We start from the raw sequence: 27,298 nt of genomic DNA on the forward strand, positions 1-27,298 counted from the left end.
GCTTCATCCCAGACCACTAGAAATTTTGTCAGAGGTCGTGGTACATTTTGGTGCTACCAGGGTGAATAGAGAATTTAGAAAGGTGTGCTTCATCCAAAATTTTCTTTCTGAGATCGGGATTGGCGGGAACAACTAGTCGGTCCTCGTACCATACTACTCCCTTCCAATCCTGTCGGAAATGCTTGTATCCCTCATCTTTCTATGCCAACTTCTTCTTGATGAGCTTTATCTCCTTGTCCTCCAACGGTGCCAAGATGATTTGGTCATCCAAGGTGGGTTCGCTAGCTATGTGGCTCGATGTGCCGTGAGGAATAATCTCCAAATTCAGCTTCCTCATCTCGGAACACAAGGTCTCGGTGAACTTGTCTGCGGAGAGATAGTTGCAAGTGGATAAGAGCATTGACAACTACATTGGCTTTTCCTAGATGATAATGCACCTCTAAATCATAATCCTTAATCAACTTCAACCATCTTCTTTGGGGCATGTTCAAATCAGCTTGGGTGAAGATGTACTTAAGGCTCTTATGGTCGGTATAGATGTTACAATGAGTGCCCATAAGATAATGTCTCCACATATTTAGAGCATGTATTACCGCTGCTAGCTCCAGGTCGTGAGTCGGGTAATTCTGCTTGTGTGGCCATAACGCATGTGAAGTGTAGGCAATGACTCGGTTGTCTTGCATAAGAACACATCCAAGTCCAGTGCCAGAAGCATCACAATAGACGTCAAACGGCTTGGCAGTGTCGGGCTGTGCTAAAACTGGTGCAGAGGTCAGCAAGTCTTCTCAACGTGTGGAAGGCTTCTTCACATTTTTCACTCCACATAAATTTGACTCCTTTTTTCAATAGTTCGGTCATATAGGCTTAGCTATCTTGGAGAAGTCAGGAATGAATCATTGATAGTAGCCTGCTAGACCAAGGAAGCTTTGAATTTGATGAACCGAAGTGGGTGGCTTCCAATCCATCACTTCCTGTACCTTGCTTGGGTCAACTGCTATGCCTTCGCTGGATATGGTATGTTCTAAGAATTTCACACTGTCCAGCCAGAATTCGCACTTGGAGAATTTGGCATACAACTGGTGTTCTCTTAGTTGTTGAAGGACAATGCGGAGGTGTTCAGCATGTTCCTCCTCATTCTTGGAGTACACGAGAATGTCGTCGATGAAGACCACGACAAACTTGTCAAGCTCGGGTATGAAAACTGAATTCATGAGGTACATGAAATAGGCTGGAGCATTTGTAAGCCCGAAGGACATGACCAAGTACTCATACAATCCATATCGCATAGAGAAAGTGGTCTTAGAATGTCGCATGGATGGATCTTGATTTGATGATGACCAGAGTGGAGATCAATCTTGGAAAACACTCTGGCTCCGGCTAGCTGATCAAAGAGAACATCAATGCGGGGTAAAGGGTACTTGTTTTTGATAGTTACCGCATTGAGGATTCGATAGTCCACGCACATTCGCAGACTATCGTCCTTTTTCTTCACAAACAAAGTTGGGCAGCCCCAAGGTGACGTGCTTGGGTGAATGGAACCTTTCTCTAACAATTTGTGCAACTAGGTCTTTAATTCTGCCAGCTCTGCAGGTGGCATCTAGTATGGCCTCTTGGATATCGGTGCTATGCGTGACTGCAGCTCTATGGCAAACTCGATATCTCTATCTGGGGGCATGCTTGGCCAGTTATCCGGAAACACATCGGGATACTCGCACACCAGGGAATATCCTCTATCCGGGACTCAATGGCTGGGAAGGCACAAGAATTTATGCACTCTCAGGCTGGCAAGTGCAGTGTTGAAGGTCCGAGGGTAGGTGAGTTTATTTGGATGACCCGTGCTGCCATGTCTAGGGTGACTTTGTGCCGAGTCATCCAATCCATTCCCAGAATTATATCGATGCCCTCAAAACCCAAGATAATAAGGGTGGTTTTGAAAAATTTTCCACCTAACTTGATGGGTACTCCACATGTTATTTGGTGTGAAGCAATTTTACCACCAGGGTTTGAGATAATGTAAGCTCCTTTGGTGTGATAGAAACCCAAATCACATTTACCACTAAACTTTGGCCTGATAAAGCTATGCAATGCACCAGAATCAAATAATATAATGGCAGACTGGTTGTGGACAGAAAAAGTGCCCATCATGACTAGTGCGCCCTCTAGAAGGTCCGCGAAACTGGTGAAGGTGAGTTTCCCTGCCTGACCTGAACCTTTGGCCTCTTGCCTTTATTCTTGTTTGAGCTCGGTCCTTGACTCTGGGCCTTGTTCTGGGGACAATCTTTGGTGAAGTGGTTTGGGCTCCCACAAGTGAAACAGCGATTTCCATAGCCAGGACGGAGTGGCGGCAAAGCATTTGGCCTTAGGCCTTGCTGCTGAAAACCGGGGAAGCGAGGAGCTTCCTGCTGCTGTGGTGGTCGGATCACCCATCGGCCTTGCTGTGGAGTCCTCTATAGAGCTTTCGGGGAAATCAGCCAGAACTTTGGCGCTGGGGCACTGGGAGAGGCATCGGCGCTTTTCTCTTCTTGGCCTTGAGGGCTACGATGCAATCCTCCTGAGAAATAGCTAGACTAACCAGCTCGTGGAAAGTGTCCACTTTTACCAGGTTCAGCCTTTCTTTATGCTTGAGACTGAGGCCTCTTCGGAATCTGTCCTACTTCTTCTCGTCAGTATCTGCGTGATAACCCACGTATTGGCACAAGTCATTGAAGGCTTGTGCATACTGGAGCACACTGCGGTTGCCCTGGTGAGTGTGAGGAATTCATTCAGCTTCCTTTCAAGAAGACCTTCAGAAATATGATGCCTCTTGAAGGAGGTCTTGAATTCCACCCACGTAACCACGTGGTCAACGAGAAGCATGGCGTGGTAGTGATCCCACCATAGCCATGCTAATCCTCACAGTTGCTGTGCTGCAAACTTCACCTTGTTCTCATCGGGTCAAGGTGAGGTGAGGAGCGTGAGTTTGGACTCAATTGTGCGAATCCAAGAGTCAGCGTCGAGCGGCTCCTCCGTCTTGTGAAACAGAGGGGGCTGAGTGCCGAGGAAATCCTCAAAGCTAGCCACGTGGGGTTGGTGAGCTCTCCCACCGTGTGGCGGTTGCTGCTGCTGCTGGCCCTAAACAATATGGCGAAGCAGCTCCGTTTGGGCAGCAAGGATAGCCTCCATGGTAGGCAGGGGAGGTGGTGGTGGTGTCTGCCTCTGCTTGCTACCACTTGGTGCAAATCCTATGAAATTCTAGCATGTTCTATGCACCATCTGCAAAAGTGAACTTCTCCCATTAGTCACATAATTTTGAAGCTTGCCCATAAGAAGATGAACAAGGTAAATCATGTGCGGGATGTGCAGTATGCTAAACTGAACCACCAGATGGTACGGTGGGCACTACAACATGCCAACGGATCAATCGATGCATCTAGAACTAACCGTGACCGACTGCTTCCACCGATTGATTCGGTGGGTGCCCGGATGCCCCACCAAATGAGTCGGTGCAATCGGCTCGGCTCACGATCAGCTCAAAATCGGCTCAGGTAGATTTTGATGGGAAATAAGGCTACACAGACTATTACGATGGTAACAGTGACTGAGCACTGAATGAGTCGGTGGCTGTGTCAGTGACCGTTGCTAAGTGTACTTGCCACTTGCACCGATTCATACGGTGACCCCTTTGGGCTGTCACCAAATCAATCGATGTTGCTGTTTTTTATGCACGTGAACATCAATGGCTAGTTTCTTGCCTTGGCCTCAGTGAAGCTGATAGGATATATTTGAGGTCAAGGGCAAGTTGAGCACTAGAAGTGATTTGAGAAGTTCTTAATTGAAGATTAAAGATATCATTAGTGCTTGGAGAGGTGTGCATCCATCCATCTCTTTGGCTTGTGTAGGTCAAGTGAGAGTCTTCGCTTGGTACTCTTGGTGATCAGCATCACCTAGACGGGTTGGTGGTGCTGTTCTTGGTGAGCTCTCAAGGAGGTGTCTTGTGAGAAGCCCCAAGAAGTGTTGTTCTCAGTTTGGAATCCACCAATCCAGAGTGGAGAATGAATTAATACTAGTGAGCACTTGGTCCTTGTGTGGATCAAGGGGGAGCTATACCCTTGCGCGGGTGCTCCAATGAGGACTAGGGGAGAGTGCCAACTCTTCGATACCTCGGGAAAAAAATCGGCGTTCTAACCCTCTCTTAAATTTCCACACTTAAATTCCGCATTTACTTTCCGCATTTCAATTCCTAGAATTTCCATGCTAGTGTAGGGTTGGAACTAGATTACAAAACTTTTGTGTGAGTAGAATAGACACACTTTCTAAGGTTTTAGGCACATGGGATGAATAGGCTTGATGATAGGCTTTAATTTCCGCAAAAATTTGTAGAAGCCTAATTCAACCCCCCCCTCTTAGGCATCTTAATCCTTTCACAGGGCTCCTCCTCGGTCATGCAATATAGGTCCCAAAATGATGGCGATGGTGGGGGTAACAGACCAGCAGCAGCTCGTCGGCCGTTTCAGCTATGACAGGTGCGGTGGCGGTGACTTTAGTTATGCCATCAGTACCAGAAGAATCGTTATTTTTTAGATGATGAGAATAGCTCCTATAGATTATCTCTCCTTACATACATGGAGGTATGGAGTCTTAATACAGGTTGATTCGTACTACATAGTCTGGTGTGTACGACCATTTTTTTGATTTAGTTGGTCACATTTGGACTCCTCAAGAGGGCTTCTTTCCATATTTGTGATGGAAATATTTGCAGTTTTCATCTAAACCGTTCAAAGAAACATAGGTGGTCAGATGTTTTTCTTTTTTCTTCGATTAGCATCCTCCCTAAGGAAAAGTATTCCAGCATTGTCACCTACTTTCATCAAGTTGACCTTGACAAGTACACGATTGCCAAGATATTGGGGAAGATTAATGTCCATGAGTTGTACATAGGCTATACAAATCAAGATGGTGCTTCTTCCTCCAAGAAAGATGATATTGTGCTCAAGGCAACTAAACAAAAGGAAGCTCATATCAAAAAGGAAGCAAGATGATGAAGTTGATAGTGATGATGAAGAAGTTGATATTGCTCTTCTTGTGAGAAGAACATCCAAGATGCTTAAAAAGCTTGACAAAAAAGGAGTCTTTGACTATAAGAAGAAGAAGTTCTTTACAAGTGACAACAAGATCCATCAAGAATATGCCATGCTTCAATTGTAGTGAACTTGGTCACTTGGCTCATCAATGTCCTCTTCCCGACAAGAGAAAATACAAGAACAAGAACAAACCTAAGGATGAGGATAGTGATGATGATGAGAAGAAGCATAAGAAGAAGCCTCACAAGAACAAGAAACATGACAAGAAGAGGAAGCCACAAAAGAAGGAGAAGAAGAAGGCAAAGCTTATCTTGGAGAATGGGTCACCACTGATGACACATCCGAAGATGATTCTTCTTCAAGTGATAGTGACAATGAAGGCATTGCCGGGTTGGCTATCAAGGAATCTCTACCTCCACCACCTTCACTCTTCTCTACTTCAAGCTCTCACATATGCCTTATGGAAAAGGGCGATAACAAGGTGAGGAAACCCAAGGATGATCCTAGATATAGTGATGCTAGCGATAGTGACAATGGGTACACTCCTCCATCATATGAAGTACTTGCTAGCTTGCTCAAAGACTACACTAAGATCATCATCAAGTCAAATGAAAAGGTTGACAAGCTCAAGCTAGATAAGAAGAATCTTGTTACCAAATACAATGAGCATGAAGCTAAGTGCCTAGAGCTTGAAAAGAAGAATGCTGAGTTAAAGGGTATTCATAATGATCTTAATAAAGATTACACCAAGTTGAAGAAGGGATTTCAAGAACTCACAACTACCAACAAGAATATTGAGCTTACCTTTGATGCTATGACAAATGACAAATTCAATGAACCAAAGTTTGTGAAGGTTGATTGCTCTACCTCTTGTGATGACTTGATTGAGAAGGTTGATTCCTCCACACATTGTGAATTGGTTAATCCCCCAATGAAACCATCAAGTTGTGAAGCATGCAAGGGCAAGAGTATGGAAGTGAAATCTTGTGATTTGAAGACATCTAGTGTGAATGATGAGCTTATGAAAGAAAATGAACTTGCTATGAGGGAGATCAAGGATCTCAAGCAACAGTTGATTGATCTCAAGTCTGGGTATGTGACTCTCAGCAATGGCCGTTGCTTATATGATGAGATGATGGACATCAAAGCTATCAACTTCAACAACAAAGGACTTGGTTTTCCTTCACCCAAGCTCATGCAAGCCCACAAGAGTAGACCTAAAGCTCCCAATATTTCATATTGTACCGAGTGTAGGCAAGATAGTCACTTTGCTATTGATTGCAAGAGTCCACCCCCTCCCAAGTTGAAAGAGCAACTTAGGCCTAGAGCTTTAAATGCTTACTATGGGTTGTCAAGAACCACCGATGGGCAAGTTGTGGCAAGATTCTCTGGTACAAGGGATAAGGCTAGGCCTAAGAAAATTTGGGTGCCCAAGTCACTTATCACTAGCTCTCATGATCCCCACCATTAATGTTTCTACCCCTTCCACTCAAGCTTCCAACCAAGTTTGGGTGGCTAAACCCCAAGTTTAATTGTGTTGTGGATGTAGGTGAACTACAAGACCGGAGGACACCATTGGGTAGTTGATAGTGGATGCACTCAACATATGACGATGATTCTTGGAAATTCACCACAATAAGTGAGGACACACAAGGGCATGAAAAGATTACATTTGGTGACAATGAATGTGGCAAGGTTGAAGGTGTTGGCAATATTGTCTCTCAAGATCATATACTCTCAAATGTTCTCTTGGTAGAGTCTTTGAACTTCAACTTATTATCCGTGGCTCAATTATGTGATCGTAGTTTCAAAGTAACATTCACCAATGAGGGTATGGAAGTGACAAGGAAGTATAATAATGACATCATATTCAAAGGCTTTAGATATCACAATCTCTATCTTCTGGACTTCTCTTCAAAGGAAGCTAATTTGACTACATGCTTATTCACCAAGACATCCAAGGGTTGGCTATGGCACAGAAGACTTGCACATGTTGGCATGGGTACTCTCAAGAAGCTCTTGAAGAAGGATTTGGTAATTGGGTTGAAGGACATAGTGTTTGAGAAGGACAAACTTTGTAGTACTTGTCAAGCGGGCACAAGTAGCAAACACTCATCCAACCAAACTTATGTGTCAACAACAAGACCTCTAGAGTTGCTTCACATGGACTTATTTGGACCTACAACATATGTTAGCATTGGTGGCAATCTCAATTGTTTAGTGGTGGTAGATGACTACTCAAGATACACATGGATTTTCTTTCTTCAAGACAAGACCGAAGTAGCCAACACATTTAAGAAGTTTGCCAAAAGAGCTCAAATAGGACCTTGGTAAAGATTGGAAGTGACAATGGGAAGGAGTTTGACAACACTAATATAGAAGACTATTGTCATGAGATTGGGATCAAACATGAATTATCCTCAACTTACACTCCTCAACAAAATGTCGTAGTGGAAAGAAAGAACCGTACCTTGATCACCTTAGCAAGAACAATGTTGGATGAATATGATACTCATGAGAAGTTTTGGGCCGAAGCCATCAACATCGCTTGCTATGCATCTAACCGTCTCTTTCCTTACCAGCTATTGATGAAGACCCCCTATGAATTGCTCACTGGGAGAAAGCCAAACATATCTTATTTTCGGGTGTTTGGTTGCAAATGCTACATCTACAAAAAGTGTCAACACCTAGGGAAGTTTCAAAAACATTGTGATATTGGTTTTGTTCTTGGTTACTCATTGAAGTCCAAAGCATATAGAGTATTCAACAATACCACCTGCTTAGTTGAAGAAACATATGATGTGGAGTTCGATGAATAATGGCTCCCAAGGAGCACTTGATCCTTGTGATGATGTAGGTGGTGAACCATTGAGGGAGGCTATGAAGAAAATGCCTATTGGAGTCATCAAGCCAAAGGAAGAAGATGATGAAGATGATGTTCAAGTGATTGATCAACCATCTTCTTCCCACAAATAGCCTCAAGTTATTGGTGATGAGCAAGTTGATCAAGATCAAGTGGAAGACTCACCTCTTCCTCATGTAGATACTCATGTACCGCAAGCTCAAGTTGAGGCTCAACCTCAAGATGTTGATGCTCCATAAGCTCCCCAAGTGGTTGAACCTAGAAGACAAAATCCAAGAATTCAAGCTCATCCGCAAGATCTAATCATTGGGAGTCCATCAAGAGGAAACATGACAAGATCCAAGCAATGTTCAAATTATTGTGAGCATGCTTCATTTGTTTCAATGAAGAGTATCTTGGCACCCTAAGTGGGTTTTAGTGGATTAATGATGTGAGCTTAAGTGTCTAATGAACTTTCAAGTGCATAAGCAGGTTTAAAAGGAATGATGGACATGGAGCACTTACAATTGACCCCTCAAAAAGGAAATGAATAGATAAAGGGCATACCTTGAAGGATAAATATATTTTTGGTTTGAATTTGAGTATAGGAATGCCGCACTATTAAGAGGGATGCGTGATTTCTGATCTTTACATTGAAAAAGGTGCTCAAGATGACCTAACCAACCTATGAGAGACACCTTTGCACCTGCATATCACATGGGGATACCTAGAATGGTGCTAACTAGAGAACTCCGGAGTATTCTAGAGATAGTTCCGGATTTTTTTGGAAGTTCTAGAGTTTTTAGAAGATGTTCTAGAAGATTTCGGAAGTTGCTGTGTTTCCGAAGAATGTTCCAAAAAATACAAAGGTTTTGGAGTTTCCGGAGAAAGTTCGGGAGTTTTCCAAAACTTAACCCCCAACGGCTAGTTTTAGAGTGAAGGGGTATAAATACCCCCTCACCCCCTCCCACAGTCTCTCTCTCGACCTAACTTCAACCTGAGCTATTTAGAAACATTCAAAGCCCTCCTTTACTCCTCTCTTGGCATTTAGGTGAAGATTTGGTGGGGGGATTTAAGGAGGGATTCAAGGGAGAGCAAAGAAGAGTTCTAGTGAGCTGATTTTCCATCTCTTGAGCACCTTGTTCTTCATCAAGCTGGTGATTTCACGTTTGTTACTCTTGGAGCTTCAAGCTCCTAGCCGGCTAGGCGTTGCCCATGAAGCATCCAAGGTTGTGGCTGCCTACGGGAAGTTTGTATTACCCTAACGATTGAGTAAGTGACTCTAGCTTGATCTTTGGGGTCGCTAGAGTGAGAAAAGTGGCTTCGGTGTGAAAATCCCACCCTTCATGGGTCCTCAATGAAGACGTAGGCTTCAAGGTGTGAAGCTGAACTCTGGTAAATAAATCCTTGTGACTCTTATGCTTGTTGTTCTTAAATTTGTTTATATTCAAGCATAGAACAAAATTCTAGGGTTTGTACTCGATCTACTTTTCTAGCAAGTTTCCAGCTATTCTATCTTGTGCCAAAGGCCTAGAATATCATGTTGCTTAACCTATCTTCGGTGACTTACATTTGAGAAAGTCTTTCATAAGGTCATAGTTCAAATTCTTGTTTCTTTGGAGAATCCATAGATTTCTCCGGAAATTCTGTAAGTTGCAAAATTTCCGGAACAATCTCCGAAAACTCCGAAAGTTGCTGATAAACTTGTTCAAAGTTGTGAAAATTTTCAGGTTCGACTATTCACCCCCCCCCCCCCCCCCCCCCCCCCCCCCCCCCCGCCTCTAGTTGACATCCTAGATCCTTTCATTCAAACTTTGAACCAACCAAGGTTGAAGATGCTCTCAATGATCTAGATTGGGTGAATGCAATGCATGAAGAACTCAACAACTTCACCCGCAATGAAGTATGGCAACTAGAAGAAAGACCAAAGGATGCAAGAGTGATTGGAACCAAATGGGTTTTTAGAAACAAGCAAGATGATCAAGGCAATGTAGTGAGAAACAAGGCAAGGCTTGTGGCAAAGGGATTATCTCAAGTTGAAGGCATTGATTTTGGAGAGACCTTTGCACATGTTGCAAGACTAGAGGCCATTCGCATTCTCATCTCATATGCTTCAAGTCACAACATGAAGCTTTATCAAATGGATGTGAAAATTGCTTTCTTAAATGGATACATCAATGAGCTAGTCTATGTTGAGCAACCACCGAACTTCGAGGACACAAGATACCCCAATCATGTTTATATGTTGTCTAAGGCTCTCTATGGACTCAAACAAGCACCAAGATCATGGTGTGAGTACCTTAGGGACTTCCTACTTGAGAAACAATTTGTGATTGGGAAAGTTGACACCACACTATTCACCAAGAAGATCAATGATGACCTCTTTATTTTTCAAGTCTATGTTGATGCTACTATCTTTGGCTCAACAAATGAAGACTTTTGCAAAGAGTTCGGTGATATGATGTCAAAGGAGTTTGAGATGTCTATAATTGGTGAGCTTATATTCTTCCTTGGGTTTCAAATCAAGCAACTTGAAAAAGGGACTTTCATCTCTCAAGAAAAATACACCAAAGGCCTTCTCAAGCGCTTCAAGATGGATGATTGTAAGCCTATCAAGACCCCAATGGCTACTAATGGGCATCTCGACATGGATGAGGGAGGTAAACCGGTTGACCAAACTCTCTACCGTTCTATGATATGTAGTTTGTTGTACCTTATTGCATCTAGGCCCGACATCATGTTTAGTGTCTGTGTGTGTGCGCGCGCTAGATTCCAAGCCAATCCTAAGGAGGTTCACCTAGTTGCCATGAAAAGAATCCTTAGGTACCTCAAGCTCACACCAAGCATTGGCCTATGGTATCCCAAAGGAGCTAGATTTCAACTCGTTGGCTATTGATTCGGATTATGCGGATTGCAAGGTTGATAGGAAAAGCACCTCCGGAGGGTGTCAATTGTTTGGTAGATCACTAGTGTCTTGGTCCTCCAAAAAGCAAAATAGTGTTGCTCTCTCAACCGTCAAAGTCGAGTATATAGCCGCCAGTTCTTGTTGTGCTCAAATCCTTTACATGAAACAAACCCTCCTAGACTATGGTGTAGTTCTAGAGAAGGTACCTTTGTTGTGTGACAATGAGAGTGCAGTTAAGCTTGCTAACAGCACGGTCCAACACTCCCGCACAAAGCACATTGATGTTCGCCATCACTTCCTTAGAGATCATGTTGCTAATAATGATATCATGCTAGAAGGTGTAAGGACGGAAGAGCAATTGGCGGACATCTTCACTAAGCCATTAGATGAAGCGAGGTTTTGTAAGTTGAGGAATGAGCTTAATATCCTTGACTTCACTAAGTTTTCTAACAAGTACCCTAGTGTTGTGTGCTTGCATTGCATTTGTATCGTATGTAATATGCAATAGGTGCTTGTCTAACCCTTGCAAGATAGTGATGAGATAGGAATGGTTAGAGCTGATGGTTATTGGGTTGCTCTAGACTCGGGAGAGGCTTGTCATGAACAAGCTTGCAAGGGGATCAAATGTGACAAGATAGATTTAAATTCCATATTAAATTTCTTATCTTGCATTTGCATGCATATGCATGGCTGTTTTCGTCATTTGTTGGCATTTGGTTGTGGTAGGCATTTAGGGGGAGCTTTACTTGTCTTTGACAATTCTTGAGACCCCTAGGTGTGTGCTACCCTCCTATATCTTCGAAATTGGTTTTCAATTGCAAAATCCTAGCTAGCCTTATGGCATATATTGAAAAATATTTGAAAAATTGTGGGTTTGAGAGAGGTTCGCTTGCTCCTGTCCAAGAAGTGTTTATTTGCTTTTCTTCTGGAACCTTGGGCTTGGATTAAGAAAACTCCGCAAAAATTCCATGAAAATCTGCAAGTCTCTGTGATCGACGCAATCACCGGTGCTTTTCTCTTTGGTCACCGAACCAGTCGGTCCTCACAGACGAACAACAACTGGAATGAATGGTCAACGATTCATACGGTGAAGGCCTAAAAGAAGTCAACGAATCAATCGGCGCCTACAATTTTGTTAAGTAGAGTCACTGTTGTCATTGACATATACGGCATGTCATCAATGATTGCACCAAATCAATCGGTGCCTGCAGCTTTCATTTGTGGTAACTGCACCCGCCGATCCATTCACTGGCTTGTATCTGTTACTAGCAAATGAGTCGATGGTTATAGTAACCGCAAGATCTCGGTCGTCCATTCAAACTCTCCAATCTCAGCCGTCGATCTCCTTTGACCACCACCCGCCACTTTCGCGCCGTTGACCTAGCCAGTTTTCACCCCCGCGCACCCGTACGCCGCTGCCGCCACTCTCTCTCAGCGATTCGCCGCCACCCTCGCCTCCCACGCCTCTCCGGCCACGCACACCGTCGATTCGCCACCACCCGCACCTCTCTACATCGCGCCACCACAAATTGCTCGAATGCAACCCTAGCCTAGGGTTTAGTTGCCTCTCCACCGCCGGGTGCTCTTTCACCGTTGCCGACCGCTCTCATCGCCGTCGGGCTATTTTCTCGGGTGCAGGTGCTCCATCTTCTTCATCTAGTGAGCACATTCGTCACTTTAATTGTTTTTTGCTCAAAATCACGATCTCACCCGTGTCTCCCTTGTTCACCAATGAAGGGCGTGGTTGAAAAATCTCTATGTGTTTTTGGTGGCTCTTTGTTGTTCTCTAGGTATACCCATTGTCTCTCTAGCAAATCTGCAAATGCCATGATCATCATGTTTTGTTAAGTAATCTATGGACTAGAGATCAATGTGCCACTATTTCATTCAAGGCACCATATCATGTGGAAACCAAGCAACGTGTGGAAACTTGGAAACTAGCAATCAGGGCCGTAGGATTCTAATCCAACGGATCCGGTGAGAGGTGGGTATTTTTTACACTTAAACCCCCCCACTGCCGGCCCTTTTTTCCAAAAAAAATACCCTAGCGAAGCGCTGCACGTACGCCAGGCGGCTGCACGTCATCGTGATTGAGCGAGCCGCGCGCCGCCAGACCTTCCGCCCGCCGTGCGCCGCCCCCGGCGTGATCCCCAAACGAGTGCCAGAACCTTCCGCTGCCGGCCCGTGTGCCCACCAGAACCTTCCGCTAGGAGTGCGAGTCGCCGGAACGAGGAATACCACTCGCCGGCCTTGGCCAAGATCCTCCTGGAGGACGTACGTCCAGAAGATCATCAAGACCATATCCTCCTGGAGGACGTCCAGAAGATCATCAAGACAAGCACCGTACTGGCACCCCTTCACCATCCCAACCATCGGTACGTTAATGTTCATCTGCCTGTGTCCGATGCACATGGTAGCAGTTCAATCGTGTGACCAATGAGCACACTCGTCGTGGCTCGCGTTGCAGGGACGCACGCGTGGGAGAGCAGCAGCAGTGCCTGGGCTTTGACGTGGACGTGGTGGAGAGCGACTGTGGCCATTGCCCGGCTTGGTGTGCTCGCCGAGTTTGTTTTTGCGTGCACCCGGCCATCTGCGAGGTCCTGCGCAGCTCCAGCGTGTGTGAGTTCCTTTTCGTGACCTTTCTGTTTGTTTTCGTTTTCGTGGCCCGATTTCCTTTTCGTTTGATTGCAAGTTCTGTCAATCTAATTGGCAGAGAACGTACTCGGACGGAGCAACGATGCAGAACGACGGTGACAGCCAACAGCAGCAAGAGCTGCAATAGTCATGGATAGGGAACGACCCCCTCTCTGAAGCCATCGCCATTGATCCCGCCACCGTGGGACTTACAGGAAGAAGTTTTGAGGCTGCCGCCATGGATCATTTGAAGCCTGTGGTTGGAATGATGTTTGATACACTTACAGATGTGGAGAAAATTTACAAATTGTATGCACATGAAGCTGGTTTCTCTGTTCGTGTTGGTCAGCACAAGAAACAAAATGGTGATATATTATTCAAGCGGTATTATTGTTCAAGGGAAGGGTACAGAAAGGAGAACATAAAAAATATTATTGACGAATCCGGAAAAAAGAGAAAGACACATAATGTGATGGAAACCAGATGTGGTTGTGAGGCACATATTGTTGTCAAGCTTGGCAATGATAAGAAGTATCGGATAGCTTCAATGGTTGAGGAGCACAACCATGGTTTTGTGTCACCAGATAAGAGGCATTTGCTAAGATCCAACCGTAATGTTAGTGAGAGGGAAAAGAGTACCTTGTTCAGTTGTCACAAGGCTAGCATTGGCACCTCACAGGCATATAGACTTCTCCATGTCAGTGAGGGTGGGTTTCAGAATGTTGGGTGCACGCTGAGAGATTTGCAAAACTATTACCGTGACCTCAGGAGCAAAATCAAAGATGCAGATGCACAAATGTTTGTGGCACAACTTGAGCGAAAGAAGGAAGTAAATCATGCCTTCTTTTATGACTTTATGGTGGACGAACAAGGACGACTTGTTCGTGTGTTTTGGGCAGATGCCTTATGCAGGAAAAACTATAGTGTTTTTGGTGATGTGGTTTCTGTAGATTCAACATACACCACTAACCAGTATAACATGATTTTTGTGCCATTTACTGGAGTCAATCATCACTTGCAAAGTGTTTTCCTAGGGGCAGCATTCTTGGCAAATGAAAAGATCGAGTCATATGAATGGTTGTTTAACACATTTCTGAAGGCTATGCGTGGAGTACCACCTCATCTAATCAAAACAGATGAAGATGCGAGCATGAAGGCTGCTATTGCTCAGATTCTACCGGATACAACTCACAGACTTTGCATGTGGCATATTATGGAAAAGGTACCTGAGAAGGTCGGGCCCTCTATAAGAGAGGATGAATAGTTCTGGGATAGACTACACATGTGTGTTTGGGGCTCCAAGACTGCAGATGATTTTGAGTCACAGTGGAATTCTATCATAACAGATTTTGGACTCATGGGAAATGATTGGTTTTCCACAAAGTTTGCCATGCGTCAATCATGGATTCTGGCATACTTTATGGACATACCTCTAGCAGGAATCCTTAGGACTACGTCACGATCGGAGAGTGCAAATTCTTTTTTTAATCGTTTCATTCATCGAAAATTGACCTTTGTTGAGTTTTGGCTGAGGTTTGACACAGCTTTGGAGTGTCAGCGCCAAGAGGAGTTAAAGGCCGACAATGCAAGTCTTCACAGGACTCCTAAAATGATGACACCATGGGCCATGGAGAAGCAATGTAGTGTGATATATACATATGAAGTGTTCAGTAAATTTCAGGAACAAGTCGTAGCTGCAAGAGACCATTGCATTATTCAGGGCATTACAGAGTGTGAATATATAAAAATTGTCACCATCAGCAGTCTATCTGGAAAAGAGCCAGTGGTTCAGTTGAACAAGTCAGACATGTTTGGTAGGTGCTCCTGTAAATTATACGAGTCCTATGGCATCCCGTGCCGTCATATAATACAAGTGCTTAGAGCCGAGAAGCAAAATGAGGTGCCATCAATTTATATTATGAAGAGATGGGAGAAAAGATGTAAAAGGTTTGTATTGTATGATTTTTTTCTATGGCTGTTTTGTACAATAGTCTTGATCAGATATTCAATTTTACAGGGAACTATTCTTTGATGAAGAAGGTAACCTGCTAGATGAAAAGCCTGAAGATCCTATGGAGGTGGCAATGCGGAAAAAGATTTCAGATTCACGGAACCGGTTTGAAGATCTCATCCAGATGGCCAAGAACTCTGAACAAGGGGTGGACTTTTTATTTTCTAGTTTATCCAACCTAGTAGAACCACTTCAAAAGATCACGCCTGCTACGATCGTTAATAAACAGGATGAGTATGAATCTTTTCTTGGTAGTAAAATTCCAAATCAAGTCGATATACATCCACCAAATGATATCAAGTCCAAAGGGAGATGCAAAAGAATTAAGAAGAGCAAGGAGATGAAGGTTGCAAGCAAGGGTAAAAGTAAATGGAAGTGTGGAAAATGTAAGCAAGTAGGGGATCATGACGCACGCACTTGCCCAAACAATGTTGATATGGCCAAACAAGTAGGGATCAGGTTTAGATATGAGTGAGCAGTGAGCTCCTTGATGTTCAATTTATTGAAAGTGAGATGGCTGTACTTGTTACTTTCTTTGCCCAGACATTCAATAATTCTGTACCTGAATCTCAAACTGAAGCAATTGCTTTAAAGTTCCAATCACCATCAATATACTTCTGTAGATGAAGAGGATTTGCGGTCTGCTGCATCATGATATTGAGTTATTTGTACCTAAATTTCTGCTTTGTTTTGTTATACTTGGCAAGCTTGCCCCCTTAGCAATGGCAGAGGCCCATGAAATTGATTTCCTTGGTACACAATGCCAAGATTTTACAGGAGACTGAACACACATCATGTCTAGATTTTATTGAAAATAATTGCCATGTTTCAGCTAAGCACTGCCCTTGAACTGATAATACTCCTCTCACCCTGCAGCATGACTCCATTCAAGCACAAGCACAACATACATTGTTTATCCAGTGGTGTCCTGGACATTGGCAAGTGCATAGCTGTAGGTACAAATTTTCAGCACAACCACAAGGCAAAACATACATTATCAGCACAAGCATCCATTGATCCATATAACATTGTACCAAATGGTACCATTTTACAGTTGCATTTTCACAATTACAAGTACCTGCACAAGAACTAGACAGCTACATTCTATTGGCTTACAGAACTGCAAAATCTCTCCCTGCACAAGCACAACAAGATTCACTAGCAAGATCACGGCACAACATCTATTCCAAATCAATCCTTCATCGAGGGCAGCGACCAGAGGGCCAGCAGCCTGGTGACAGCATCCAGCTTTCTCATCCTTGATCGGGTTGTGACAAGGCTTCTCATCCTGTTGACAGCATCCAGCTTCTCTTCCTTGCCTCATCTCCTATTACACCATTCATTGCCTCAATGACAGATGGACTGAGTGATTCAATGACGTTTGCTACTCCATCTGTAACGATCCACACAAATTTAGAAGCATCAGAAGACAATGACAACACAATTGCATTTGCATTCTGCAGACTGTAATTCATCAGTACTACACCCTTTTCACTTCCCATTGAATCTACAGATAATAATTACTGCCCTACCATGGCCATACCATGGCCGGAGTCAGGGGCGCGCCGGCCGCAGATCCGGGCAGTGACCCTCGGCGGCTGGCTCATGACGGAGGTGGAGGTGGGTTCCTTTCCGGTGGGGGCAGGGGCGACGGTGGTCGGCGAGGGTGGAGGCGGGTTCCTTTCCGGCGGGGATAGGGGCGACGGTGGCCGGCGAGGATGGAGGCGGGTTCCTTTCCGGTGGGGGTAGGGAGGGTGGGGGCGGGGGCAGGGACGACGGTGGCTCGTGAGGGTAGGAGGCCGGAGGGGGAAGGGGCGGCGCCGTCCATGGGGCAGCGGCGGATTCCCCCGACGGCGCACTCGTGACTCCGCGCGATGGAATCAGGCGGCGCACGGGCAACCACAAACGGGGCAGGGTGTTTTTTTTGGGAAAAAGGTCCAGCAGTGGGGGGGTTTAAGTGTAAAAAATGCCCACCTCTCACCGGATCCGTTGGATTAGAATCCTACGGCCCCTGATTGCTAGTTTCCAAGTTTCCACACGTTGCTTGGTTTCCACATGATATGGTCCCTTCATTCAAATACCTCTATCATATCCATGCTCTAGGGCTGCTATCACTATTTTTAGTGTACATTGCTCTATTTCATCTATGTGCTACACCCTAGAGCACTTTCTAGGTCATCCATGCCATACCTATCATAGGATAACCACTTTCCAAGCTCTTAACCTATTCATGCTATTCATAGGATTCTTTCTCTAGTTAAATGCTTATTAAATCTCTTATTCTCCCTATTCCTATGCATGTGTAGGTGTGTTCTTTGGGCTATGACAGTGGACAGTATGGGCACTTGAGCAGACTCAGTTGTAGTTAGCTTGAGGCCAAGCCTCGGGCTCATAGCACAGACATTGAGGCCAAGCCTCGACTAGGTTCAGTTTGTCTTTACTGTTGGCAGTGACAGGGGGAGTTTATTACAACTTGTGTTCTGTCAGTGGGTTTCTTGTGATTGATCATGATAGCAGACGTACAAGGAGGTAGTGGCAGTGCAGGTGGTGGTGACGATCAGCACCACCCTCCCCGTATCCCAGTAGAGGCCAAAGGGAAAGGTAAGGTGATTACACAGAAGAAGAAGAAGGTCGGACGTGGGGGTGCTGATCATTGGGACAGAGCTGTTGCAGCAGCACATGCAGCAGATGTAGTTGAGATAGGTTGTGCAGCTGCAGCTTTCAGGATCGTGGATGGAACAGGTTCATCAGCAACTCCAGACTCACCAGCAGCTCATGAGGCAGAGTTTCCACAACCCGTGTTGTGCCATTCTGGTCGCGCACGTACATAGCCTACAGCTACACCTGCTCAGGAGCCGCCTGCTTCTTCCGCTCACCGTGGAAGGAAGCGGGGCTGAGAGGAGCCACCACCGAGGCCACAGCTAACTCAGAGGCAGTAGAGATTATAGGAGTTGCAGTAGCAGCAGTAGTAGGAGGAGGAGCAGTCTGAGGATGAGCAGTCGAGTAGTGAGTCCAAGCTCGAGCCAGTTCAGAGGCTACCAACTGTTGGTGCGATCAGGAGGGTGTCCGGTCACCTTGTTCAGCAGTACAGGTGCCCCGAGGACCGTGAGGACTGATTCCCATGTGAGAGAGATTGAGGGACCTTTCTATACTGAGCTACAGTGGATCTTTCACAGAGCCTTCTACTCTCTCCAAGTTCATCCCTATGACCACAAGCAAATTATTCTTAGTCGAGTGGCACCTAATATTGGGCTTACAGAGGAGCAGCTCAGAGGCTACTTCAGCTATCTACCTGGCCTTGTCAACCTACTTGAGTTACCTGGCCGCTATGTGATAGACTGGATGGAGATCTTCTATGCTACAGTGTGGATATCACCCACTAGGGACCGCATTTGTTACATGTATGAGGAGGAGGCATATACTTTGTACAAGGAGGACATAACTCGAGACCTTCGAGTTGAGCTTCACGGTGACAGACTTCACAAGCTATGTCACCCTCTTGTCAGACCTCCTAGGTAGAGGCAGGGTACTCGTATTGTGCCATTGAGCTCCGAGATGGTTAGTATCTGCTTTAGATAGTTGTTCAGTCACGCCTCACCACAACAACCATCTGACCTCACACCGATTGCTCATGCTATACTTGAGATCTTGGGGTGGATGATACTTCCCCATTCTGGCTACTGTGAGGCTATCTCCGTGCTGTAGCAGTGGGTTCTGAGTTACATTCTGCACAGACAGGACTTTGACATAGTGGACTTTCTGTTGTGCGAGATTGAGGATACAATTGCAGATGGCATGAAGGTGGGCAAGAGACTCCCGTACGCACACTTCTTGAGCTATATTCTTGCTCGTGCGGGTCCTGAGGCTGGCCCACAATTCGACACCTTGCGCAGGTCTCATGCCTCCTTTCCGGCGTACAGACCCGCCAAGGCGAGTGATAGGTGACGAGGTCACTGAGCTACCATGAGTGTACAATAGGGTTGGAAAGAGGAGCAGAGGATGTAGGCAGCCGCAAAGGGCACCGACCTCCATTCAACTGAGCACCAGTCAGGCTTGGAGGGTTTTCTGCAGATCGAGTACGTGTCAGATGACTCCTCCAACGAGGACTACATACCAGATATACCTCTCCCTAGCAGACCTCATGACCACGAGGCAGGTGGCTCCAGCTCTCAATCTGTTCCAGCTACAGAGGCACGAGCTCCTCCTACTCAGCCTCCACCAGCTACAGAGGCACCTCAGATCTCGCCTGATGTTCGGGCTCTGTCACAGTCGATTAGTCAGATGTCACAGATGTTCTTTGCTCTTCACACTCGCCAGACCCAGCAGTAGTAGGATCACCTCGAGGCCATCAGGGCCATACAGCAGCAGCAGACTCGCATGTTTGAGCAGTTCGAGCATAGTCAGCAGCAGAGAGAGCATAGGTTTTAGTTTCTTTGTGACAGGCTCAGGGTGACACCTCCTCCAAACATTCCTCCTCTTGGTGCCCCTCTTGCACAGAGACCCTCACCACAGTTGTTGCCTACTTCACAAGGTCTTTAGTTGCCCCTACAGACCCCAGCTTGACCACCACCGTACTCACCTCTACGGCCTATGCCATCTCCCGGTGGTTCATAGCTGAGACCATCAAAGTTTTCACCTCTACCATATATTTCGATGAGTTTTGCTACTCCAGGGTCCGTGATGCTCGGCGAGTTCTCCGCTTAGTACTTGACAGCATCAGCTACAAAGTCAGCTCTTGCGCCTCTTGGATCCTCGACAATTTCACGGTCTCTTGGGTTCTCTTACAGTGAGCTGACAGGGATGACCACACCTCCACTTGCCACTACGACTCTGACATACCCTCCAGCAGTTTTCGCTCCACCTCCAGTTTCTAGCTCCTCACCAGTTCAGGAGGTTGAGCATGCAACAGCAGCTGGACAGATCACCACCACTCTTGGTACCTCAGCTTTGACAGATTCAATAGTTGTTACTGCTCAGGTTACCACAGAGGTTGTTGTCTCCACTTCAGTTGCTCCCAAGGACCCACCTGCACACCCTCACCAACTTCTGATGCTTAGTCCTTTTGGTGCTTGACGCCAAAGGCGAAGAGAGCAAGAGATGAGCGTTAGGGGGAGCTTTTGGTAGCATAGGCTTTTGGATCTTTTGTCGTGCTTCTCCTGCATCATGTTTACATTCGTGCACTTTGTATATATTTCCTTGCTACCATTGTGTGACATGTGCTTGCACTTACTTCGTTTATCTTATGCCATGTCACGCATTGTTTGCGTATTTGTTTTATCTTATGTTCTTTATCATACACGTTGTTGGACTTGATTTGCATGAACTTGACTAACCCCTTTATCTTATCTCAAACAAGTTCATGCACTTCAAGTTTGTTGTGCCTCACAATTTCTCTCTTATATCTTATTTGAGGAAGTGTTGTCATCAATCACCAAATAAGGGGAGATTGAAGGAGCATCTAGGCCCCTAATTCAATTTCGGCGATTAATGACAATATGATCATTGTGACTAACGCGTGTTTTGCAGTGGCAAACAATAAATTAGTGCAATGATGGGCTTTCATGGTATTCTTTGCCCCCATCATGAGATTGAAAATGTGTCGGTTCAAAAGACTAGCGTGAAAACTAAGGATAAGCTAGTTCCAAGTGTCGTTTGGCGTTGAGAGACACTTGGATTAGTATAGGTCTTTTATTTTCCTTTGGTCGTACTATAAAGGGGGGCGAAGAGTAGTAGCTTGACCTAGATGAGTCCTTGAGTTGAGTGGATGCACACTTGTGAAACTAGGCACTAGGTAGCCCATTTGAAGCTTTGGGATGTGAAGAAGAAGCGGTGGAACTCAAAGAAGGTGAATTGGACGAGTTTCAAACACTTAAATAGCAGAAGTTGATGCCACCGATTGATTCGATGACAACTGGGATGTGTCACTGGTGTGTCACCGTATGTGTCGGTGACCACAGGATGCGCAGTATGCTAAATTGAACCACCAGATGGAACGGTGGGCATAGTAATGTGCCAGTGGATTAGTCGATGCATCTAGAACTAACCGTGAGGGACTGTCTCCACTGATTCGATGGTTGCCTAGTTGCCCCACCGAATGAGTCGGTGCAATCGACTCGGCTCGCGAACGGCTCAAAATCGGCTCGGGTAGTTTTTGATGGGAAATAAGGCCGCACAAACTGTTACGGTGGTAATAGTGACTGAGCACTGAATGACTCGGTGGTTGTGTCAGTTACCGTTGCTAAGTGTGCTTGCTGCTTGCACCGATTCATACGGTGACCCCTTTGGGCTGTCACCAAATCAATCGATGCTGTCGTTTTCTGTGCTCGTGAACAGCAACGGCTAGTTTCTTTCCTTGGCCTATAAATACCTCTTGTGGTGGTTCATTCCATCTCTCTTGGCAGGCAGTGAAGCGACTGAAATCTGCCAATATTACTATCATTAAGATTACTTCATGACAAGTCAAGTCCGGGCTTGTGACAAGATTTCGATACAAGAAAAGTTCTCAACTCGAGGCTAACCTATTACATCACCATCCAAAATATAGGTTGCCGAGGAGTAACAACAAAAGACCGACTTGATATGACAAACACCTAGAAGTCATCTAAGTTGCCCACGGAGGAAGCGCTTTGTGCCGGAGAAGGAGCGTCACAAACTCGGAGCGGAGACTGAACGCCCTTGAAGTCCATGCTCGAGACACCCTCAACCTCCTCGAGGTCTTCCTCCTCCTCCTCCTCCTCCTCCTCCTCCTCCATCGGGTCATTCTCCCCCTGCTGCTCAAGTGCATGGATTGCATTTAACTCGGCATGGTGCTCATCCAAGTGCGCATTGGCAACAGCTAGCTCCATCTCAACATCCAACTTCTCCTGTGCGAGTACCTGCATGTCGTGCTCCATATCTGTCACCTCCTCCTCCAGCTCGGTGATCCGAGTCTCCATGTCAGAGATCCGTATACCTCTCTGGATGAGCTCTAGGGGCAGAGGTACGATCACACGCACGCTACACCTTTGAACCCCATGCTCCTGGTACTCATGTCCTGCATAAAGGGGCGGCGACTGGTACCCAAACCACCTCAAGGTATCCCACAAGATAGCGGGAAAACCCTCGAAGTTTAGGCACGTGCAGTGGGAGGTTCCATCCGCGCCGCAAACCACATGCCCAGGAGCGGCCATCTGGAACCAAAGATCGATAAAAGAGACATGAGATCAAAACTTGAAATGAGTAACAGATTCTGGTATGTTAGAGAAAAGCTCATAACTCAACAAGAATTCATCCAAAATTCTCAAATTTTACCAGCATTTTCTTCATATACGTGGTAACAAGTTTGGTATTCAGAGGTGGAGTGAAAACAGATCCTAACAGGGTGATATACTCAGGTTTTTAACAGGTGGTACATGCTGCAATTTCAGAGACAGTGCAGCAGTAAACTGAGCATAACTCCCAAACTAGAGATCCAAATAATCTGAAATTTTACCAAAAGGTTCTCCATTCAGTGCCCCACAACTTTTCTTAAGCAGTGCCTAGCAGAGAATGTCCTTAAGGAAGTCAAAAAAGTAAAACTCCAACAGGTGCATAAACTGGGTATTTTAGTAACAAGGAGTTACAACATTGATCATAGCTTACAATTTCCTTGGGCAAAAGTTACCAAATTTCACCATCAGATTGATTAAATTTTTTTACACAAAATTATCATATAAAGTTTCTGGAGATAACACATGAAAACAACCCAAAAGATTTTTACAAGGCAACATGCTGAAAAGGGCAGCTAGAAAATCCTTAACGCGGGATAAACATTAAACACATATGCGGGGATGATTTAGCTTTTTGGTTTCATGAATTTTAGTTCATGATGCATGCATGACCTACATCATCCTCTCAACCAAAACAATTGCAAAAAGTTTTGGACTTACGTGGTTGGTGCCGGTGGCAAGCATCAATTACGTCTCTCCCTATAATAACTAGTCGGATTTCTAATATCGCTTCCTACGCGAACGCGGTTAGTGTACCTGCAGAAAACACAATAGAACTTGAACCTTTCGTGCTAACACTCACGAAAGTGTCCTCATTCATTACCGTTCACTATAGAAACGGCACCCATACGTTTAACGCTGCATGGATAGCGCAACAACCGTGGAAATAGGTCCCTTTGAATAGAACCATATAACCCTTCGCATACTCGTGATGCGGAATCATGCGCATGTATCATAGACGTGGGCGAACAACTGTGATGATAGGCTCGTTGGAATTGAACCATACCACCCTTCGCATGAATCGTCATACGGAACCTTGCACACGTGTGATAGATGTGGGCGAAAACAACCGCGATGATAAGTTCGTTGGAATAGAATTCCTATCACCCCTCGCATGCTCGTGATGCGGAACCCTGCGCATGTATAATACATGTGGGCGAAGGTGCTTGGAGTCAGTAAAATAACCAATAACTAATAGCCACCTTAAATAACCCAAAGTTCGCCTAGGGTTTCTCGCACTAAGTTTATCCTTAACGACTGTACGGAATTTCAAATAAATTTCTTGCAAGTTTTATTTAGAAAAGGTGTTTAGGTTCTATTGTTTTCTCTGTCATGCTTTCACGCTCTGATACTAACTATGGTGAAACCGCCCAAATTAACTTAGCCAAACCACACTTAAGTCGCCTAACACGTGATCATGTACTTTAATCAAGTTAACTCGGTGGTCCGTCGGATTTCATCCGATAAACCACTTAATACAAGATCGAGAAAGCATAGCTCACACGAAGGTGAGTGGTTCCAGAGATTACAATAGTCTATCCAGATTAAATAAGTGCATCAAATTATTACAACATCAAGTTCAAAATTAAAACATTGTTTGCAGAGTTCAGGCAACAGAAATAAATAGGCGGAAGCTAACGTCATTGCAGGATATCATGACGAAGCCGATCATGACATCAGTGATCCCGATCCTCACCGTCCGAGGAGGGATTCCACTCAACCGTCCAACCAGAAGGAAGCTGGGGAGGCCAAGTGCCACTTGCAGTGAGCTTAGAGGCGTCAACATCACCTGAAAAGATGTGCCACAATAAGGCTGAGCGACTACACTCAACAAGACTTAACCGACCGGTGGTACTACTCTACCAACACCTAGACATGCAAACTTTTTGGCTAGAGGGGTTTGTTTTTGCCAAAAGCAACTAGTGTAGGTCCTAACTTTCAATATTTTAGCCACAAGTTATACGTTCATTTACCAATCTAAGTTAGCAACTATACTAAACAAGCATAGTTTCTAAATAATTAATTACAGGTAACAAATTTTTATCATCATCATCTTTCATTCTTACTCAGTGTAGAATAGCGATCAAGTAGTCCCAAACCGTGAGAGGTAGACGAATCGATTCGAATTTTTTAACCATGCATGGCAAATCTAATCTCATGACATCCGCGCACCGCGAAGAGCCGCTTCACTTGTCAGCCATCCCCATCAATTCCCAGACCCGTGTTGGGCCCACTTCCTTTGGTACAAGGCTCCATAGACCCGGCCTCTACCGTTCTATGACTGCACTTGTCACCACATGCGGCCGTAAGGGAACTCCATTCCAGAGATAGTGGAATGATCCGCTCACGTCCTGCTTCAATCAAGTACTAGGCTTCCCCATCCCATACTAGGTACGAGCTGAGATTAGTACTTTCAAACACTTGATCACGAACACTATCACATCTTGACCTTAGTTTAATTTCATGTAGACAGACGGGGCAAACCACCAAGTACCGAACATAAGCCCGACCCCGTCCATCGTCCTTATAGTTGCAACATAAGTAAAGCAATCAACTCCTATAACTCACGAGTGATAGGAAATCACTCGACTTTTACCGAGTCCTATTAAGCATTGCAACTACTCGACTTAACATACTAGTGTTCAGATCAAGGGTACTATATTCATGTATCTACGGTTTCAATCAACTCCTAGAACGTAAATGCGCAATCAAAGCAATCAATTGTATTGCAAGTATTTAAAGATAGGAAATCATGCTCCGGAGCTTGCCTTCACGTGATGAGTTAGCGAACTGGTCTTCGGCTTGCTCCGGTACGGGCTCGACTCCGACTGGCTGCAGATCAGCTACGGCTCCTTCTTCTGGCGCTGGGTGAAGCTCGTATATCCCGTCAGCGAGGTTCAGCTCTACACGAAATGCAATGCATCAAGTTGAATTCCCAAGCTTTCTCATAGAATGCAAAACACGAATTAGTACTGAAGAAGAAGTTATATTAGGGCCACATTCACTTAAACAAGGTTCCACACCTTCTTTGTCTGCATAAGGAAGGTGGGTTGTGGTACAAAACCTAGGGTTGATTTGATGATGATTGTGTACATTTATGTACTTAACTTTATTAAACTTTAGATTGGAAAGTTATCCTATTTCTGAATGTTCTTTTGTACCTCTTCTAAAAATTACCTTTATCATAATTCGAGATATTCTTACATTTAGCTAGGTTCATCTTCCCAATTTTATTTCCATCCTCAAACAGCAAGCTATGAAGCCACAAATTTGACAGGAACTTAATCTTATCATAGATAAGCTACTGCATAAATTTGAGGTCCATTGGAGGTGCATAAAAGGAATTAGAAATACTTTATTACCTTAAGGTAGCATATACTTAAAAAATTTTAAAACAGAAGCCATAACGAAATTGGTCATAAAATTTTAACAATGCATTATAGGGGTGATATAGGGCCTTTGATGAATTTTTGATAATTTTTAGTGAAGGGCATCTTTTTCCATACATTTACCCTATTTATTCTTCCCTAAAAAGGAAAATGGTTTTCCTTTCTGTTTCTGATCAGGTTCCATATTTTTCCTACAAACTACACTATACCATTGACTTATTCTAATTGGTTTCACATTTTTATCATCTCTGGTTTAATTATTGTGCAAAGAGACAAGAGCAACCTTAGATTTCCATGATAAAACTAAAATAGATATTTAACCATCTAAGATAGGCTCCAAATGATTTTTATAAGCTTCCATTCTCTTAAACAAGCACTTGAGAGTTGGATTTACCTTTTTAATATCTTTCTGTGATTTGTTATGATTTAATTATCTTAAACAAGGATTAAATTATATAACATTAATCTTAGCAGAGACATATGCCAAAATTATTTTTATTAAAAACTACACTTTATACTGAGTCTAGCAAAATTAGTTTGACATTTTTCTAAATTTTTTATGAGTTTTGGTGAATTTCTAAAGTTAACTACATTTTCTGCCGATTATAAAAGAAAAACCGAGGCAAACTTACGGCCCCTAGGTCTATACTTTATTTATGTAGGGGTCCCTGATCTTTGCACTAAAGCCCCTTATTCGAGTTTCTAAACCGCAATCGGGTCCCTGGGTGCGCGGTGGCGGCGGCCGGCCGAAATTTCGGCAACTCGCCGGCGGCCTTGGGACGATAAGTGGCCGAGGAGGCTTACGGGCTCACCTTGGGCCGGTTTGAAGCAGTTGGGGGTGACGGGAAGGCCCGGTCGGGGCGGAACGGTGCAAGGGCGGGGAGCTTCAGGTGGCGGCGAAGTCCGGCGGTGTTCCGGCGGCGGCGTCACTCTTCGCGGGCAACGAACGAGCTCTGGAGCTGCGCGAGGGGGAGGCGAAGTGGCGGGTGGTGTCGGCGAGGTGCGGGGTCGAGCGGAGGTGGAGGCTCCACGACGAGCGAGCTCGGCGGTGTGTGAGCGCGGAGCAGAGAAGCTTGCGGCGGCGAAGCTTGGCGAGCGGGGTGAGGTTCTGGGCGAGGGACAACTGGAGCGGAGAGAGGCGAAGGGGAGCACGGTGGTGCCGACGGGGTTTATATAGACGTCGGAGCTCGTGGCTGGCCGATGGGCTGGA

The 27,298-nt window shown here is 45.0% G+C and overlaps 1 pseudogene; it reads left to right on the forward strand.

The window, feature by feature from the left end:
- Positions 1–9,769: 9,769 nt before the first annotated feature.
- LOC140222241 (protein FAR1-RELATED SEQUENCE 5-like) lies at positions 9,770–19,781 on the forward strand (annotated as a pseudogene).
- The last annotated feature ends 7,517 nt before the right edge of the window (positions 19,782–27,298 follow it).

The sequence above is a fragment of the Setaria viridis genome, chromosome 3 (assembly GCF_005286985.2).
Source record: "Setaria viridis chromosome 3, Setaria_viridis_v4.0, whole genome shotgun sequence".
NCBI classification, from domain to species: Eukaryota; Viridiplantae; Streptophyta; class Magnoliopsida; order Poales; family Poaceae; genus Setaria; species Setaria viridis.